Source organism: Anopheles funestus, unplaced genomic scaffold, assembly GCF_943734845.2.
Source record: "Anopheles funestus unplaced genomic scaffold, idAnoFuneDA-416_04 scaffold_53_ctg1, whole genome shotgun sequence".
Lineage (NCBI taxonomy): Eukaryota > Metazoa > Arthropoda > Insecta > Diptera > Culicidae > Anopheles > Anopheles funestus.
The window spans coordinates 113,975-128,493 of NW_026045343.1; the positions used below are offsets into that span (position 1 = coordinate 113,975).

The window sequence follows — 14,519 nt, forward strand, 5'->3', positions numbered from 1 at the left end:
GGTGTCTTGGCTAAGGTGTCTTGGCTAAGGTGTCTTGGCTAAGGTGTCTTGGCTAATGTGTCTTGGCTAATGTGTCTCGGCTAAGGTGTCTTGGCTAATGTGTCTTGGCTAATGTGTCTTGGCTAATGTGTCTTGGCTAATGTGTCTTGGCTAAGGTGTCTTGGCTAATGTGTCTTGGCTAATGTGTCTTGGCTAATGTGTCTTGGCTAAGGTGTCTTGGTTAATGTGTCTTGGTTAAGGTGTCTTGGCTAAGGTGTCTTGGCTAAGGTGTCTTGGCTAAGGTGTCTTGGCTAAGGTGTCTTGGCTAATGTGTCTTGGCTAATGTGTCTTGGCTAATGTGTCTCGGCTAAGGTGTCTTGGCTAATGTGTCTTGGCTAATGTGTCTTGGCTAATGTGTCTTGGCTAATGTGTCTTGGCTAAGGTGTCTTGGCTAATGTGTCTTGGCTAATGTGTCTTGGCTAATGTGTCTTGGCTAATGTGTCTTGGCTAATGTGTCTTGGCTAAGGTGTCTTGGCTAATGTGTCTTGGCTAATGTGTCTTGGCTAATGTGTCTTGGCTAAGGTGTCTTGGCTAATGTGTCTTGGTTAAGGTGTCTTGGCTAAGGTGTCTTGGCTAAGGTGTCTTGGCTAAGGTGTCTTGGCTAATGTGTCTTGGCTAATGTGTCTTGGCTAAGGTGTCTTGGCTAATGTGTCTTGGCTAATGTGTCTTGGCTAATGTGTCTTGGCTAAGGTGTCTTGGCTAATGTGTCTTGGCTAATGTGTCTTGGCTAATGTGTCTTGGCTAATGTGTCTTGGCTAATGTGTCTCGGCTAAGGTGTCTTGGCTAATGTGTCTTGGCTAATGTGTCTTGGCTAATGTGTCTTGGCTAATGTGTCTTGGCTAATGTGTCTTGGCTAATGTGTCTTGGCTAATGTGTCTTGGCTAATGTGTCTTGGCTAAGGTGTCTTGGCTAAGGTGTCTTGGCTAAGGTGTCTTGGCTAATGTGTCTTGGCTAATGTGTTTTGGCTAATGTGTCTTGGCTAATGTGTCTTGGCTAATGTGTCTTGGCTAATGTGTCTTGGCTAATGTGTCTTGGCTAATGTGTCTCGGCTAATGTGTCTTGGTTACGGTGTCTTGGCTAAGGTGTCTTGGCTAAGGTGTCTTGGCTAATGTGTCTTGGCTAATGTGTCTTGGCTAATGTGTCTTGGCTAATGTGTCTTGGCTAATGTGTCTTTTCTAAGGTGTCTTGGCTAAGGTGTCTTGGCTAATGTGTCTTGGCTAATGTGTCTTGGCTAATGTGTCTTGGCTAAGGTGTCTTGGCTAAGGTGTCTTGGCTAATGTGTCTTGGCTAAGGTGTCTTGGCTAAGGTGTCTTGGCTAAGGTGTCTTGGCTAATGTGTCTTGGCTAATGCGTCTTGGCTAATGTGTCTTGGCTAATGTGTCTCGGCTAAGGTGTCTTGGCTAAGGTGTCTTGGCTAATGTGTCTTGGCTAATGTGTCTTGGCTAATGTGTCTTGGCTAATGTGTCTTGGCTAATGTGTCTTGGCTAATGTGTCTTGGCTAATGTGTCTAGGCTAATGTGTCGTGGCTAAGGTGTCTTGGCTAAGGTGTCTTGGCTAATGTGTCTCGGCTAATGTGTCTTGGCTAAGGTGTCTTGGCTAAGGTGTCTTGGCTAATGTGTCTAGGCTAAGGTTTCTTGGCTAATGTGTCTTGGCTAATGTGTCTTGGCTAATGTGTCTTTTCTAAGGTGTCTTGGCTAATGTGTCTTGGCTAATGTGTCTTGGCTAATGTGTCTTGGCTAAGGTGTCTTGGCTAAGGTGTCTTGGCTAAGGTGTCTTGGCTAATGTGTCTTGGCTAATGTGTCTTGGCTAATGTGTCTTGGCTAATGTGTCTTGGCTAATGTGTCTTGGCTAATGTGTCTTTTCTAAGGTGTCTTGGCTAATGTGTCTTGGCTAATGTGTCTCGGCTAATGTGTCTTGGTTACGGTGTCTTGGCTAAGGTGTCTTGGCTAAGGTGTCTTGGCTTAGGTGTCTCGGTTAATGTGTCTTGGCTAATGTGTCTTGGCTTAGGTGTCTTGGCTAATGTGTCTTGGCTAATGTGTCTTGGCTAATGTGTCTTGACTAATGTGTCTTGGCTAATGTGTCTTGGCTAATGTGTTTCGGCTAATGTGTCTAGGCTAAGGTTTCTTGGCTAATGTGTCGTGGCTAAAGTGTCTTGGCTAATGTGTCTTGGCTAATGTGTCTTTTCTAAGGTGTCTAGGCTAATGTGTCTTGGCTAATGTGTCTTGGCTAATGTGTCTTGGCTAAGGTGTCTTGGCTAAGGTGTCTTGGCTAAGGTGTCTTGGCTAATGTGTCTTGGCTAATGTGTCTTGGCTAATGTGTCGTGGCTAAGGTGTCTTGGCTAAGGTGTCTTGGCTAATGTGTCTTGGCTAATGTGTCTTGGCTAAGGTGTCTTGGCTAAGGTGTCTTGGCTAAGGTGTCTTGGCTAATGTGTCTTGGCTAATGTGTCTTGGCTAATGTGTTTTGGCTAATGTGTCTTGGCTAATGTGTCTCGGCTAATGTGTCTTGGCTAATGTGTCTTGGCTAATGTGTCTTGGCTAATGTGTCTTTGCTAAGGTGTCTTGGCTAGTGTGTCTTGGCTAATGTGTCTTGGCTAATGTGTCTTGGCTAATGTGTCTTGGCTAAGGTGTCTTGGCTAAGGTGTCTTGGCTAATGTGTCTTGGCTAATGTGTCTTGGCTAAGGTGTCTTGGCTAATGTAACTTGGCTAATGTGTCTTGGCTAATGTGTTTCGGCTAATGTGTCTTGGCTAATGTGTCTTGACTAATGTGTCTTGGCTAATGTGTCTTGGCTAATGTGTCTTGGCTAATGTGTCTTGGCTAATGTGTCTCGGCTAAGGTGTCTTGGCTAAGGTGTCTTGGCTAATGTGTCTTGGCTAATGTGTCGTGGCTAAGGTGTCTTGGCTAAGGTGTCTTGGCTAATGTGTCTTGACTAATGTGTCTTGGCTAAGGCGTCTTGGCTAATGTGTCTTGGCTAATGTGTCTTGGCTAATGTGTCTTGACTAATGTGTCTTGGCTAAGGTGTCTTGGCTAATGTGTCTTGGCTAAGGTGTCTTGGCTAATGTGTCTTGGCTAATGTGTCTTGGCTAATGTGTCTTGGCTAATGTGTCTTGGCTAATGTGTCTTGGCTAATGTGTCTTGGCTAATGTGTCTCGGCTAATGTGTCTTGGCTAATGTGTCTTGGCTAATGTGTCTTGGCTAATGTGTCTTGGCTAAGGTGTCTTGGCTAATGTGTCTTGGTTACGGTGTCTTGGCTAAGGTGTCTTGGCTAAGGTGTCTTGGCTAAGGTGTCTTGGCTAATGTGTCTTGGCTAATGTGTCTTGGCTAATGTGTCTTGGCTAATGTGTCTTGGCTAATGTGTCTTGGCTAATGTGTCTTGGCTAATGTGTCTTGGCTAAGGTGTCTTGGCTAATGTGTCTTGGCTAATGTGTCTTGGCTAATGTGTCTTGGCTAAGGTGTCTTGGCTAATGTGTCTTGGTTAAGGTGTCTTGGCTAAGGTGTCTTGGCTAAGGTGTCTTGGCTAAGGTGTCTTGGCTAATGTGTCTTGGCTAATGTGTCTTGGCTAATGTGTCTTGGCTAATGTGTCTCGGCTAAGGTGTCTTGGCTAATGTGTCTTGGCTAATGTGTCTTGGCTAATGTGTCTTGGCTAATGTGTCTTGGCTAAGGTGTCTTGGCTAAGGTGTCTTGGCTAATATGTCTTGGCTAATGTGTCTTGGCTAATGTGTCTTGGCCAAGGTGTCTTGGCTAATGTGTCTTGGCTAAGGTGTCTTGGCTAATGTGTCTTGGCTAATGTGTCTTGGCTAATGTGTCTTGGCTAATGTGTCTTGGCTAAGGTGTCTTGGCTAAGGTGTCTTGGCTAAGGTGTCTTGGCTAAGGTGTCTTGGCTAAGGTGTCTTGGCTAATGTGTCTTGGCTAATGTGTCTTGGCTAATGTGTCTTGGCTAAGGTGTCTTGGCTAAGGTGTCTTGGCTAAGGTGTCTTGGCTAAGGTGTCTTGGCTAAGGTGTCTTGGCTAAGGTGTCTTGGCTAATGTGTCTTGGCTAATGTGTCTTGGCTAATGTGTCTTGGTTAATGCGTCTTTTCAAAGGTGTCCTGGCTAAGGTGTCTTGGCTAATGTGTCTTGGCTAATGTGTCTTGGCTAATGTGTCTTGGCTAATGTGTCTTGGCTAAGGTCTCTTGGCTAATGTGTCTTGGCTAAGGTGTCTTGGCTAAGGTGTCTTGGCTAAGGTGTCTTGGCTAATGTGTCTTGGCTAATGTGTCTTGGCTAATGTGTCTTGGTTACGGTGTCTTGGCTAAGGTGTCTTGGCTAAGGTGTCTTGGCTAATGTGTCTTGGCTAATGTGTCTTGGCTAATGTGTCTTGGCTAATGTGTCTTGGCTAAGGTGTCTTGGCTAATGTGTCTTGGCTAATGTGTCTTGGCTAATGTGTGTTGGCTAATGTGTCTTGGCTAAGGTGTCTTGGCTAATGTGTCTTGGCTAATGTGTCTTGGCTAATGTGTCTTGGCTAATGTGTCTTGGCTAATGCGTCTTTTCTAAGGTGTCTTGGCTAAGGTGTCTTGGCTAATGTGTCTTGGCTAATGTGTCTTGGCTAATGTGTCTTGGCTAAGGTGTCTTGTCTAAGGTGTCTTGGCTAATGTGTCTTGGCTAAGGTGTCTTGGCTAAGGTGTCTTGGCTAAGGTGTCTTGGCTAATGTGTCTTGGCTAATGTATCTCGGCTAATGTGTCTTGGTTACGGTGTCTTGGCTAAGGTGTCTTGGCTAAGGTGTCTTGGCTAAGGTGTCTTGGCTAATGTGTCTTGGCTAATGTGTCTTGGCTAATGTGTCTTGGCTAATGTGTCTTGGCTAATGCGTCTTTTCTAAGGTGTCTTGGCTAAGGTGTCTTGGCTAATGTGTCTTGGCTAATGTATCTTGGCTAATGTGTCTTGGCTAATGTGTCTCGGCTAAGGTGTCTTGGCTAAGGTGTCTTGGCTAATGTGTCTTATCTAATAAGTCGTGGCTAAGGTGTCTTGGCTAAGGTGTCTTGGCTAATGTGTCTTGACTAATGTGTCTTGGCTAAGGTGTCTTGGCTAATGTGTCTTGGCTAATGTGTCTTGGCTAATGTGTCTTGGCTAATGTGTCTTGGCTAATGTGTCTTGGCTAATTTGTCTTGGCTAATGTGTCTTGGCTAAGGTGTCTTGGCTAATGTGTCTTGGCTAATGTGTCTTGGCTAATGTGTCTTGGCTAATGTGTCTTGGCTAATGTGTCTTGGCTAATGTGTCTCGGCTAATGTGTCTTGGTTACGGTGTCTTGGCTAAGGTGTCTTGGCTAAGGTGTCTTGGCTAAGGTGTCTTGGCTAATGTGTCTTGGCTAATGTGTCTTGGCTAATGTGTCTTGGCTAATGTGTCTTGGCTAATGTGTCTTGGCTAAGGTGTCTTGGCTAATGTGTCTTGGCTAATGTGTCTTGGCTAATGTGTCTTGGCTAATGTGTCTTGGCTAAGGTGTCTTGGCTAATGTGTCTTGGCTAATGTGTCTTGGCTAATGTGTCTTGGCTAATGTGTCTTGGCTAAGGTGTCTTGGCTAAGGTGTCTTGGCTAATATGTCTTGGCTAATGTGTCTTGGCTAATGTGTCTTGGCCAAGGTGTCTTGGCTAATGTGTCTTGGCTAAGGTGTCTTGGCTAATGTGTCTTGGCTAATGTGTCTTGGCTAATGTGTGTTGGCTAATGTGTCTTGGCTAATGTGTCTTGGCTAAGGTGTCTTGGCTAAGGTGTCTTGGCTAAGGTGTCTTGGCTAATGTGTCTTGGCTAATGTGTCTTGGCTAATGTGTCTTGGCTAATGTGTCTTGGCTAATGTGTCTTGGCTAATGTGTCTTGGCTAATGTGTCTCGGCTAATGTGTCTTGGTTACGGTGTCTTGGCTAAGGTGTCTTGGCTAAGGTGTCTTGGCTAAGGTGTCTTGGCTAATGTGTCTTGGCTAATGTGTCTTGGCTAATGTGTCTTGGATAATGTGTCTTGGCTAATGCGTCTTTTCTAAGGTGTCTTGGCTAAGGTGTCTTGGCTAATGTGTCTTGGCTAATGTGTCTTGGCTAATGTGTCTTGGCTAATGTGTCTCGGCTAAGGTGTCTTGGCTAAGGTGTCTTGGCTAATGTGTCTTGGCTAATGTGTCGTGGCTAAGGTGTCTTGGCTAAGGTGTCTTGGCTAATGTGTCTTGACTAATGTGTCTTGGCTAAGGTGTCTTGGCTAATGTGTCTTGGCTAATGTGTCTTGGCTAATGTGTCTTGGCTAATGTGTCTTGGCTAATGTGTCTTGGCTAATGTGTCTTGGCTAAGGTGTCTTGGCTAATGTGTCTTGGCTAAGGTGTCTTGGCTAATGTGTCTTGGCTAATGTGTCTTGGCTAATGTGTCTTGGCTAATGTGTCTTGGCTAATGTGTCTTGGCTAATGTGTCTCGGCTAATGTGTCTTGGTTACGGTGTCTTGGTTAAGGTGTCTTGGCTAAGGTGTCTTGGCTAAGGTGTCTTGGCTAATGTGTCTTGGCTAATGTGTCTTGGCTAATGTGTCTTGGCTAATGTGTCTTGGCTAATGTGTCTTGGCTAAGGTGTCTTGGCTAATGTGTCTTGGCTAATGTGTCTTGGCTAATGTGTCTTGGCTAATGTGTCTTGGCTAAGGTGTCTTGGCTAATGTGTCTTGGTTAAGGTGTCTTGGCTAAGGTGTCTTGGCTAAGGTGTCTTGGCTAAGGTGTCTTGGCTAATGTGTCTTGGATAATGTGTCTTGGCTAATGTGTCTTGGCTAATGTGTCTTGGCTAATGTGTCTTGGCTAAGGTGTCTTGGCTAATTTGTCTTGGCTAATGTGTCTTGGCTAATGTGTCTTGGCTAATGTGTCTTGGCTAAGGTGTCTTGGCTAAGGTGTCTTGGCTAATATGTCTTGGCTAATGTGTCTTGGCTAATGTGTCTTGGCCAAGGTGTCTTGGCTAATGTGTCTTGGCTAAGGGGTCTTGGCTAATGTGTCTTGGCTAATGTGTCTTGGCTAATGTGTGTTGGCTAATGTGTCTTGGCTAATGTGTCTTGGCTAAGGTGTCTTGGCTAAGGTGTCTTGGCTAAGGTGTCTTGGCTAATGTGTCTTGGCTAATGTGTCTTGGCTAATGTGTCTTGGTTAATGTGTCTTGGCTAATGTGTCTCGGCTAATGTGTCTTGGTTACGGTGTCTTGGCTAAGGTGTCTTGGCTAAGGTGTCTTGGCTAATGTGTCTTGGCTAATGTGTCTTGGCTAATGTGTCTTGGCTAATGTGTCTTGGCTAATGTGCCTTTTCTAAGGTGTCTTGGCTAAGGTGTCTTGGCTAATGTGTCTTGGCTAATGTGTCTTGGCTAATGTGTCTTGGCTAAGGTGTCTTGGCTAAGGTGTCTTGGCTAATGTGTCTTGGCTAAGGTGTCTTGGCTAAGGTGTCTTGGCTAAGGTGTCTTGGCTAATGTGTCTTGGCTAATGTGTCTTGGCTAATGTGTCTTGGCTAATGTGTCTCGGCTAAGGTGTCTTGGCTAAGGTGTCTTGGCTAATGTGTCTTGGCTAATGTGTCTTGGCTAATGTGTCTTGGCTAATGTGTCTTGGCTAATGTGTCTTGGCTAATGTGTCTTGGCTAATGTGTCTAGGCTAATGTGTCGTGGCTAAGGTGTCTTGGCTAAGGTGTCTTGGCTAAGGTGTCTTGGCTAATGTGTCTAGGCTAAGGTTTCTTGGCTAATGTGTCTTGGCTAATGTGTCTTGGCTAATGTGTTGGCTAATGTGTCGTGGCTAAAGTGTCTTGGCTAATGTGTCTTGGCTAATGTGTCTTGGCTAATGTGTCTTGGCTAATGTGTCTCGGCTAATGTGTCTTGGCTAATGTGTCTTGGCTAAGGTGTCTTGGCTAAGGTGTCTTGGCTAATGTGTCTTGGCTAAGGTGTCTTGGCTAAGGTGTCTTGGCTAAGGTGTCTTGGCTAATGTGTCTTGGCTAATGTGTCTTGGCTAATGTGTCTTGGCTAATGTGTCTCGGCTAAGGTGTCTTGGCTAAGGTGTCTTGGCTAATGTGTCTTGGCTAATGTGTCTTGGCTAATGTGTCTTGGCTAATGTGTCTTGGCTAATGTGTCTTGGCTAATGTGTCTTGGCTAATGTGTCTAGGCTAATGTGTCTCGGCTAATGTGTTTTGGCTAAGGTGTCTTGGCTAAGGTGTCTTGGCTAATGTGTCTAGGCTAAGGTTTCTTGGCTAATGTGTCTTGGCTAATGTGTCTTGGCTAATGTGTTGGCTAATGTGTCGTGGCTAAAGTGTCTTGGCTAATGTGTCTTGGCTAATGTGTCTTGGCTAATGTGTCTTGGCTAATGTGTCTCGGCTAATGTGTCTTGGCTAATGTGTCTTGGCTAAGGTGTCTTGGCTAAGGTGTCTTGGCTAATGTGTCTTGGCTAATGTGTCTTGGCTAATGTGTCTTGGCTAATGTGTCTTGGCTAATGTGTCTTGGCTAATGTGTCTTGGCTACTGTGTCTTGGCTAATGTGTCTTGGCTAATGTGTCTCGGCTAATGTGTCTTGGTTACGGTGTCTTGGCTAAGGTGTCTTGGCTAAGGTGTCTTGGCTAAGGTGTCTTGGCTAAGGTGTCTTGGCTAATGTGTCTTGGCTAATGTGTGTTGGCTAATGTGTTTTGGCTAATGTGTCTTGGCTAATGTGTCTCGGCTAATGTGTCTTGGCTAAGGTGTCTTGGCTAATGTGTCTTGGCTAATGTGTCTTTGCTAAGGTGTCTTGGCTAGTGTGTCTTGGCTAAGGTGTCTTGGCTAATGTGTCTTGGCTAATGTGTCTTGGCTAAGGTGTCTTGGCTAAGGTGTCTTGGCTAATGTGTCTTGGCTAATGTGTCTTGGCTAAGGTGTCTTGGCTAATGTAACTTGGCTAATGTGTCTTGGCTAATGTGTTTCGGCTAATGTGTCTTGGCTAATGTGTCTTGGCTAATGTGTCTTGGCTAATGTGTCTTGGCTAATGTGTCTTGGCTAATGTGTCTTGGCTTATGTGTCTTGGCTAATGTGTCTCGGCTAATGTGTCTTGGCTAAGGTGTCTTGGCTAAGGTGTCTTGGCTAAGGTGTCTTGGCTAATGTGTCTTGGCTAATGTGTCGTGGCTAAGGTGTCTTGGCTAAGGTGTCTTGGCGAATGTGTCTTGACTAATGTGTCTTGGCTAAGGTGTCTTGGCTAATGTGTCTTGGCTAATGTGTCTTGGCTAATGTGTCTTGGCTAATGTGTCTTGGCTAATGTGTCTTGGCTAATGTGTCTCTTCTAATGTGTCTTGGTTACGGTGTCTTGGCTAAGGTGTCTTGGCTAATGTGTCTTGGCTAATGTGTCTTGGCTAATGTGTCTTGGCTAATGTGTCTTGGCTAATGTGTCTTGGCTAAGGTGTCTTGGCTAATGTGTCTTGGCTAAGGTGTCTTGGCTAATGTGTCTTGGCTAAGGTGTCTTGGCTAATGTGTCTTGGTTAAGGTGTCTTGGCTAAGGTGTCTTGGCTAAGGTGTCTTGGCTAAGGTGTCTTGGCTAATGTGTCTTGGCTAATGTGTCTTGGCTAATGTGTCTTGGCTAATGTGTCTTGGCTAATGTGTCTCGGCTAAGGTGTCTTGGCTAATGTGTCTTGGCTAATGTGTCTTGGCTAATGTGTCTTGGCTAATGTGTCTTGGCTAATGTGTCTTGGCTAAGGTGTCTTGGCTAATGTGTCTTGGCTAATGTGTCTTGGCTAAGGTGTCTTGGCTAATATGTCTTGGCTAATGTGTCTTGGCTAATGTGTCTTGGCCAAGGTGTCTTTGCTAATGTGTCTTGGCTAAGGTGTCTTGGCTAATGTGTCTTGGCTAATGTGTCTTGGCTAATGTGTCTTGGCTAATGTGTCTTGGCTAATGTGTCTTGGCTGAGGTGTCTTGGCTAAGGTGTCTTTTCTAAGGTGTCTTGGCTAAGGTGTCTTGGCTAATGTGTCTTGGCTAATGTGTCTTGGCTAATGTGTCTTGGCTAATGTGTCTTGGCTAATGTGTCTTGGCTAATGTGTCTTGGCTAATGTGTCTCGGCTAAGGTGTCTTGGCTAATGTGTCTTGGCTAATGTGTCTTGGCTAATGTGTCTTGGCTAATGTGTCTTGGCTAATGTGTCTTTTCTAAGGTGTCTTGGCTAAGGTGTCTTGGCTAATGTGTCTTGGCTAATGTGTCTTGGCTAATGTGTCTTGGCTAAGGTGTCTTGGCTAAGGTGTCTTGGCTAATGTGTCTTGGCTAAGGTGTCTTGGCTAAGGTGTCTTGGCTAAGGTGTCTTGGCTAATGTGTCTTGGCTAATTTGTCTTGGCTAATGTGTCTTGGCTAATGTGTCTTGGCTAATGTGTCTCGGCTAAGGTGTCTTGGCTAAGGTGTCTTGGCTAATGTGTCTTGGCTAATGTGTCTTGGCTAATGTGTCTTGGCTAATGTGTCTTGGCTAATGTGTCTTGGCTAATGTGTCTTGGCTAATGTGTCTAGGCTAATGTGTCGTGGCTAAGGTGTCTTGGCTAAGGTGTCTTGGCTAATGTGTTTCGGCTAATGTGTCTTGGCTAAGGTGTCTTGGCTAATGTGTCTTGGCTAATGTGTCTCGGCTAAGGTGTCTTGGCTAATGTGTCTTGGCTAATGTGTCTTGGCTAATGTGTCTTGGCTAATGTGTCTTGGCTAATGTGTCTTTTCTAAGGTGTCTTGGCTAAGGTGTCTTGGCTAATGTGTCTTGGCTAATGTGTCTTGGCTAATGTGTCTTGGCTAAGGTGTCTTGGCTAAGGTGTCTTGGCTAATGTGTCTTGGCTAAGGTGTCTTGGCTAAGGTGTCTTGGCTAAGGTGTCTTGGCTAATGTGTCTTGGCTAATTTGTCTTGGCTAATGTGTCTTGGCTAATGTGTCTTGGCTAATGTGTCTCGGCTAAGGTGTCTTGGCTAAGGTGTCTTGGCTAATGTGTCTTGGCTAATGTGTCTTGGCTAATGTGTCTTGGCTAATGTGTCTTGGCTAATGTGTCTTGGCTAATGTGTCTTGGCTAATGTGTCTAGGCTAATGTGTCGTGGCTAAGGTGTCTTGGCTAAGGTGTCTTGGCTAATGTGTTTCGGCTAATGTGTCTTGGCTAAGGTGTCTTGGCTAATGTGTCTTGGCTAATGTGTCTTGGCTAATGTGTCTTGGCTAATGTGTCTTGGCTAATGTGTCTTTTCTAAGGTGTCTTGGCTAAGGTGTCTTGGCTAATGTGTCTTGGCTAATGTGTCTTGGCTAATGTGTCTCGGCTAAGGTGTCTTGGCTAAGGTGTCTTGGCTAATGTGTCTTGGCTAATGTGTCTTGGCTAATGTGTCGTGGCTAAGGTGTCTTGGCTAAGGTGTCTTGGCTAATGTGTCTCGGCTAAGGTGTCTTGGCTAAGGTGTCTTGGCTAATGTGTCTTGGCTAATGTGTCTCGGCTAAGGTGTCTTGGCTAATGTGTCTTGGCTAATGTGTCTTGGCTAATGTGTCTTGGCTAATGTGTCTTGGCTAATGTGTCTTTTCTAAGGTGTCTTGGCTAAGGTGTCTTGGCTAATGTGTCTTGGCTAATGTGTCTTGGCTAATGTGTCTTGGCTAAGGTGTCTTGGCTAATGTGTCTTGGCTAAGGTGTCTTGGCTAAGGTGTCTTGGCTAAGGTGTCTTGGCTAATGTGTCTTGGCTAATTTGTCTTGGCTAATGTGTCTTGGCTAATGTGTCTTGGCTAATGTGTCTCGGCTAAGGTGTCTTGGCTAAGGTGTCTTGGCTAATGTGTCTTGGCTAATGTGTCTTGGCTAATGTGTCTTGGCTAATGTGTCTTGGCTAATGTGTCTTGGCTAATGTGTCTTGGCTAATGTGTCTAGGCTAATGTGTCGTGGCTAAGGTGTCTTGGCTAAGGTGTCTTGGCTAATGTGTTTCGGCTAATGTGTCTTGGCTAAGGTGTCTTGGCTAAGGTGTCTTGGCTAATGTGTCTAGGCTAAGGTTTCTTGGCTAATGTGTCTTGGCTAATGTGTCTTGGCTAATGTGTCTTGGCTAATGTGTCGTGGCTAAAGTGTCTTGGCTAATGTGTCTTGGCTTATGTGTCTTTTCTAAGGTGTCTTGGCTAATGTGTCTTGGCTAATGTGTCTTGGCTAAGGTGTCTTGGCTAAGGTGTCTTGGCTAAGGTGTCTTGGCTAATGTGTCTTGGCTAATGTGTCTTGGCTAAGGTGTCTTGGCTAAGGTGTCTTGGCTAAGGTGTCTTGGCTAATGTGTCTTGGCTAATGTGTCTTGGCTAATGTGTCTTGGCTAATGTGTCTTGGCTAATGTGTCTTGGCTAATGTGTCTTGGCTAATGTGTCTTGGCTAAGGTGTCTTGGCTAATGTGTCTCGGCTAAGGTGTCTTGGCTAATGTGTCTCGGCTAAGGTGTCTTGGCTAATGTGTCTTGGCTAATGTGTCTTGGCTAATGTGTCTTGGCTAATGTGTCTTGGCTAATGTGTCTTGGCTAATGTGTCTTGGCTAAGGTGTCTTGGCTAAGTTGTCTTGGCTAAGGTGTCTTGGCTAAGGTGTCTTGGCTAAGGTGTCTTGGCTAAGGTGTCTCGGTTAATGTGTCTTGGCTAATGTGTCTTGGCTTAGGTGTCTTGGCTAATGTGTCTTGGCTAATGTGTCTTGGCTAATGTGTCTTGACTAATGTGTCTTGGCTAATGTGTTTCGGCTAATGTGTCTTGGCTAAGGTGTCTTGGCTAAGGTGTCTTGGCTAATGTGTCTTGGCTAATGTGTCTTGGCTAATGTGTCTTGGCTAAGGTGTCTTGGCTAAGGTGTCTTGGCTAATGTGTCTTGGCTAAGGTGTCTTGGCTAATGTGTTTTGGCTAATGTGTCTTGGCTAATGTGTCTCGGCTAATGTGTCTTGGCTAAGGTGTCTTGGCTAATGTGTCTTGGCTAAGGTGTCTTGGCTAAGGTGTCTTGGCTAGTGTGTCTTGGCTAATGTGTCTTGGCTAATGTGTCTTGGCTAATGTGTCTTGGCTAAGGTGTCTTGGCTAAGGTGTCTTGGCTAATGTGTCTTGGCTAATGTGTCTTGGCTAAGGTGTCTTGGCTAATGTAACTTGGCTAATGTGTCTTGGCTAATGTGTTTCGGCTAATGTGTCTTGGCTAATGTGTCTTGGCTAAGGTGTCTTGGCTAATGTGTCTTGGCTAAGGTGTCTTGGCTAATGTGTCTTGGCTAATGTGTCTTGTCTAAAGTGTCTTGGCTAAGGTGTCTTGGCTAATGTGTCTTTTCTAATGTGTCTTGGCTAAAGTGTCTTGGCTAAGGTGTCTTGGCTAAGGTGTCTTGGCTAAGGTGTCTTGGCTAATGTGTCTTGGATAAGGTGTCTTGGTTTAGGTGTCTTGGCTAATGTGTCTTGGCTAAGGTGTCTTGGCTAAGGTGTCTTGGCTAAGGTGTCTTGGCTAAGGTGTCTTGGCTTATGTGTCTTGGATAAGGTGTCTTGGTTTAGGTGTCTTGGTTTAGGTGTCTTGGCTAGAGTGTCTTTACTAAGGTGTCTTTATTAATGTGTCTTGGCTAATGTGTCTTGGCTAAGGTGTCTTTTCTAATGTGCCTTGGCTAATGTGTCTCGGCTAATGTGTTTCGGCAAAAGTGTCTTGGCTTATGTGTCTTGGCTAAGGTGTCTTGGCTAATGTGTCTTGGCTAATGTGTCTTGGCTAAGGTGTCTTGGCAAAGGTGTCTTGGCTAAGGTGTCTTGGCTAATGTGTCTTGGCTAATGTGTCTTGTCTAAGGTGTCTTGGCATAGGTGTCTTGGCTAATGTGTCTTTGCTAAGGTGTCTTGGCTAATGTGTCTTGGCTAATGTGTCTTGTCTAAGGTGTCTTGGCTAAAGTGTCTTGGCTAAGGTGTCTTGGCTAATGTGTCTTGGCTAAGGTGTCTTGGCTAAGGTGTCTTGGCTAAAGTGTCTTGGCTAAGGTGTATTGGCTAATGTGTCTTGGCTAAGGTGTCTTGGCTAAGGTGTCTTGGCTAAGGTGTCTTGGCTAATGTGTCTTGGCTAATGTGTCTTGGCTAATGTGTCTTGGCTAAGGTGTCTTGGCTAATGTGTCTTGGCTAAAGTGTCTTGGCTAAGGTGTCTTGGCTAATGTGTCTTGGCTTATGTGTCTTGGCTAAAGTGTCTTGGCTAAAGTGTCTTGGATAAGGTGTCTTGGCTAAGGTGTCTTGGCTAATGTGTCTTGGATAAGGTGTCTTGGCTAAGGTGTCTTGGCTAAGGTTTCTTGGCTAAGGTGTCTTGACTAATGTGTCTTGGCTAAGGTGTCTTGGCTAATGTGTCTTGGCTAAGGTGTCTTGGCTAATGTGTCTTGGCTAATGTGTCTTGGCTTATGTGTCTTGGCTAAGGTGTCTTGGCTAAGGTGTCTTGGCTAATGTGTCTTGGCTAATGTGTCTTGGCTAATGTGTCTTGGCTAAGGTGTCTTGGCTAATGTGTCTTGGATAAGGTGTCTTGGTTTAGGTGTCTTGGCTAATGTGTCTTGGCTAAGGTGTTTGGCTAAAGTGTCTTGGCTAAGGTGTCTTGGCTAAGGTGTCTTGGCTAAGGTGTC

At 45.1% G+C, this 14,519-nt stretch overlaps 1 long non-coding RNA gene across 1 annotated transcript in view; it reads left to right on the forward strand.

Annotated features, from left to right (window-relative positions):
- Positions 1-11,869, forward strand: part of LOC125774429 (uncharacterized) — a 76,309-nt gene extending 64,440 nt beyond the window's left edge. Inside the window, exons 15-17 of the long non-coding RNA XR_007420878.1 lie at positions 156-813; positions 5,434-5,825; positions 9,518-11,869. This is a non-coding gene — a long non-coding RNA (uncharacterized LOC125774429). The remainder of the gene's footprint in view (positions 1-155; positions 814-5,433; positions 5,826-9,517) is intronic.
- The last annotated feature ends 2,650 nt before the right edge of the window (positions 11,870-14,519 follow it).